Source organism: Ranitomeya imitator, unplaced genomic scaffold (genome assembly GCF_032444005.1).
Source record: "Ranitomeya imitator isolate aRanImi1 unplaced genomic scaffold, aRanImi1.pri SCAFFOLD_271, whole genome shotgun sequence".
Taxonomy (NCBI): domain Eukaryota; kingdom Metazoa; phylum Chordata; class Amphibia; order Anura; family Dendrobatidae; genus Ranitomeya; species Ranitomeya imitator.
Window position 1 is genome coordinate 38,039 of NW_027194350.1, and position 5,434 is coordinate 43,472.

A 5,434-nucleotide genomic window follows, 5' to 3' on the forward strand; every position below is an offset into this window, starting at 1 on the left:
CAATGTCTAAATCCTATGATTGATGCCAATGGATTGTTGTTTCATATGGTTGTAAATGCAAATTTTCAATAAAAATTTATATTAAAAACAAAAACAAAAGGCCATTCAGAAATTGGGGGAGATTCACAAGGAGCGGACTGCTGCTGTCCACACTGCCAAAAGTACCAATACCGGGTTTACAGTCAACAGTATCACTGGGCTTGATTAGCAGCAAACTCGCCTGACCTTAACCTCATAGAGAATCTATGGAGTATTGTCAAGAGGAAGGTGAGAAACACCAGACCCATCAATGCAGATGAGCTGAAGGCTGCTATCAAATCAACCTGGGCTTCCATAACCCCTCAGCAGTGCCGCAGGCTGATCGCCTCAATGCCACGCCACATTGATGCAGTAATTGATGGAAAAGGACCAAGTATTGAGGGCATTTACTGAACATACATTTCAGTAGGACAACATTTCGGATTTTACAATCATTTTTCAAGCTGGTGATATAAAGTATTCTAATTTACTGAGATAATGACTTTTGGGATTTCATTGGTTGTAAGCCATAATCATCAACATTAACAGAAATAAACACATGAAATAGATTACTCTGTGTGTAATGACTCTGTGTGTGATGTAGTTAACTTTTTGATGATATTCTAATTTTGTGAGAAGCACCTGTACATATATAGAAATTAAAGCAATTTTTTTTACAAATAGTGTATATATATATATATATATATATATATATATATATATATATATAATTACTGCTTTCTCATTGACTTCATACATTGTGCTCACTATGGGGACATAAAAGAGGGGCATTTCATAATTTAAGTAAAGGATGAAACTTTCCAAAGACAAAAAGATTAATGTTAACGATGTCATGATTTTTAATGATTGATTACATTGATGATTACCTCTTCAATATTTGTCACAGTTGTTAATAGTAAACTCTGCAACTAAGGAGTTAAATGATCTATGGAGAAGAAAAAAGACCCGTGAGGTAATAAACATATCCAGTATTTCCATTCCTATGATGGAGGATTAGTGGTGAGCGAGCGTGCTCTGATGAGGTGTTAACTCAGCATGCTCAAGTGCTAATCCAACATTTCGGCGTGCCATAAAAGTATGCTCGAGACGCCGCAGGGATTTCTGAAATCTCAGCTTTTTTTTTAAAGCAGCGCTTTGTCAAGTCTCTCAGTTTTGCAGCGTATTTCACCCATTCAAGTGAATGATAAAAAACGCCGGTAAAAACAGCAAAACGTATATTCGGTGTGAGGAAAAAAACTGCAGCATTCTGTGATTACAGTCCAAAATCGGACACTGGCAGGAAACAGTCGCACGCCTTATGGAGCATCAGAGGGACAAGCGGTTTTTACAGATACATTCCATTTCTGTAGCAAAGAAGCCTGTAAATGGTCGTGTAAAAGATTAATAGCTGCGGAATAACAGGACGGATTCTACACGGACAGAACACGGAGGACAAGTGAGAAAACCTCGCCCCACTCTCCTGGATTATTGGTACACAAGTGTGAGCGAACCCGAAATATTGCCGGGCAGCAAGTATCTGTGCAGAGCCGATGCTGGAAAATTCTATCACAAGATTCCGTGATGACATCACTGGTGATTGTCGGCCACTGTGACATCACTGGTGATTGTCGGCCATTGTGACATCACAGCCCCTATAAATAGAAGCCGCGCAGGGTTCCGGGTGCCATTTTTGGTTCTATAGTGACGGAGAGCATTTGCAATTTCTCACTATGGCTGAATTACATCTGAATGATTTTCAGGTACAAGCGCTATTGGAGGTTCTTATCTTCCATCGCCCTAACATTGCGCTTCTACCACCCGATGGCATCCTCTGCTTCACTCACCGGCTGGTGGTGCAGCTAGTAAAGGATTGCCTGACTAAACACCGACAAGATCAACTGACGTCAGAGTATCTGACAGATTTATGTCACAACATCAAGACTTTACTACAGCAGGTAAGTGGCGGACGCTCCGCACACAACTTCTCTGTACTCAGAGATAATAATGGTGGGACAGAAGCTTCTTCTTTCCTCCCATATAAAACACGACGAGTCCCCAAATCCTGTATGGAGTCAGTGTATCTGCAGAGAGGAGCAGATGACACATACAATGGCCGCCAATCATCTGAGATTGTTCTTTTTTGTTTCTTTTCTTCTTTATAGGCCGAAAAAAAGTCTCAATCTGGAGACTTGGCTTATATTACAGAACTGGCCGAAAAAATCCTCCGTGTACTAGAACTTCCGGACCGCTCGTCGGACCGCCAGGTAAGCAGCGTCGGACTGGAGCACCTTGGGCCCACCAGAGAAAATCATTCTTGGGGCCCACTATGTAGCTACAAAGAAATAAATACAAGACCACCAATTGTGGGGTAAAATACTAATATCAGGGTATCATATAAGATAGTACACTTCTTAATTATATAGCACTGGTTGGAGTAGCCCCATCATAGAATATAAAGTAGGCCCCTCATAGAATAAAAAGTAGCCCCCTCATAGAATTTAATGTAGCCCCCTCATAGAATATAATGTAGCCCCCTCATAGAATAAAAAGTAGCCCCCTCATAGAATTTAATGTAGTCCCCTCATAGAATATAATGTAGCCCCCTCACAGAATTTAATGTAGCCCCCTCATAGAATATAATGTAGCCCCCTCATAGAATAAAAAGTAGCCCCCTCATAGAATTTAATGTAGCCCCCTCATAGAATATAATATAGCCCCCTCATAGAATAAAAAGTAGCCCCCTCATAGAATATAATGCAGCCCCCGTCATAGAATATAAAGTAGCCCCCTCATAGAATATAATGTAGCCCCCTCATAGAATATAATGTAGCCCCCTCATGGAATTTAATGTAGCCCCCTCATAGAATATAATGCAGCCCCCCCATAGAATATAATGCAGCCCCCATAGAATATAATGTAGCCCCCCTCATAGAATTTAATGTAGCCCCCTCATAGAATATAATGCAGCCCCCCTTATAGAATATAATGCAGCCCCCCATAGAATATAATGTAGCCCCCCCATAGAATATAGTTTAGCACCTCAAAGAATATAATGTAGCTCCCTCATAGGGTATAATGAAGCCTCCCATAGAATATAATGTAGCCCCCTCAGAGTATAATGCAGCACCCCTCATAGGGTTTAATGCAGTCCACTCATGGGGTATAATGCAGTCCCCCTCCTAGGGTATAATGCAGCACCCCTCATAGGGTATAATGCAGCACCCCTTCATATGGTATAATGCAGCCACCCTCATAGAGTATAATGTAGCCCTCCCCAAAGGGTATAATGCAATCCTCCCTTATAAGGTATAATGTAGCCCTACCTCATAGGGTATAATGCAGCCCCCTCCTAGGGTATAATGCAGCCCTCCCTCATATGGTATAATGTAGCCCTACCTCATAGGGTATAATGCAGCCCCCTCATAGGGAATAATGCAGCCTCCCTATAGGGTATAATGCAGCCCCCCTCATAGAGTATAATGTAGCCCCCTCATAGGGTATAATGCAGCCCACTCATGGGGTATAATGCAGCCCCCCTCATAGGGTATAATGCAGCCCTCCCTCATAGGGTATAATGCAACTCTCCCTCATAGGGTATACTTCAGCGCCCCTCATAGGGTATAATGTAGCCCCCTCATAGGGTATAATGCAGCCCCCTCATAGGTTATAATGCAGGCCCCTTCATAGGATATAATGCAGCCCACTCATAGGGTATAATGCAGCTCCCCTTATATGGTATAATGCAGCCCCCCTCATAGGGTATAATGCAGTCCCCCTAATAGGTTATAATGCAGCCCCCCTCATAGGGTATACTGTAGCCCTCCCTCATAGGGTATAATGCAGCCCCCCTCTTAGGGTATAATGCAGCCCCCCACAGAATATAATGCAGCCCCCCATAGAATTTAATGTAGACCCTCATAGAGTATAATGCATTCCCAAATTGAATGTAGCTCCACAGTCCTACAGTATTATGGCCACCAGGACTCACTCACTGACATATATATATATATATATATATATATAAACAAACACAATCCTCACCTCTCCTCCTTGTTCCCCACTGATCCCGGCTCTGCTCCGGTATCAGCAGCTGCACTGCCATTTGCCCAACACACAGCGGGTACGCGATGAAGTGACGTCATCACACACCTTCAGTGTCAGAGGCAGAGGGGAATGATGGGAGATGGAGCGTCGTCTGATGCTCTCTCCTCCATTATTGCTTTCATCTGTGATGCCGATACAGTTGAATGTGGTGCACACTGGGGAGGAGTGCTGGCATTAGGCCCCCCTGACTTACAGGCCCCATAGTGGCCGCTTGGGCTGGGGCCCCTGGGTGAGCGGGGGCCCTGGTCTGCCAGCCATGATAGGGGGCAGTGTTAGACTCAGCCTGTGGCTAACACTGCCCGCTATTAAAGTGAAATTAATATTCACCGCTCTCCACGCCCATGGGGGTGTGGTGTTGAGAGAAGATTCATTTCTTTTTAGCAGCGGGGACAGGCTTTAGCTGCAGCAGCCTGTCACCCACTGCTGCTCCGCTGGCATCAGGCGGGTCCCCCTGACTCACGGGCCCCATAGCAGCTGCATGGTCTGCCGCTTCTAGCAATACGCCACTGGCTAGGGCCCCTGGAGCAGCAGGAGCCCTAGGCAGCTGCCTGCCCTGTATGCCAGCAGGTGTCAATGCCTGGGCCCCCTGGAGAATCCTCCAGTTCTCTGGAGGGCCAGTTGGACCCTTCCGGTAAGGAGCCATCAATTGGTGCATCAGTAAATGTTGGTTTCATCCATCCTGATTGATGGATTTGGGGATTTAGTGAAATCTTCCACATATTAATTATCTCTATTATATCTATTAGGAAACACCAGAAGGCGACGACGAATATGGGGAGAATGTGACCCCGGAAATCCCTGACTCTAATAGGAGTCAGCTGGAGCCGAGCAGCGATCTGATTGCAGGTGAGCTGATCACATGACCGTCTACAAGGAATCTCCAGATATTACACAGCAGGGAATAATGGCGGATTTACTCTCTACTCCATGTAATGGGACCTGTCATTACATGATACATATAGGAGTGGTGGGATGATGGCGGAGGACGTTCCCCCCATTATATCCAGATATTACACAGCATGGAATAATGGTGGATTTACTCTCTACTCCATGTAATGGGACCTGTCAGCACATGATACATATAGGAGTGGTGGGATGACGGCAGAGGACGTTCCCCCCATTATATCCAGATATTACACAGCTGGGAATAATGGTGGATTTACTCTCTACTCCATGTAATGGGGACCTGTCAGCACATGATACATATAGGAGTGGTGGGATGACGGCGGAGGACGTTCCCCCCATTATATCCAGACATTACACAGCAGGGAATAATGGTGGATTTACTCTCTACTCCATGTAATGGGGACCT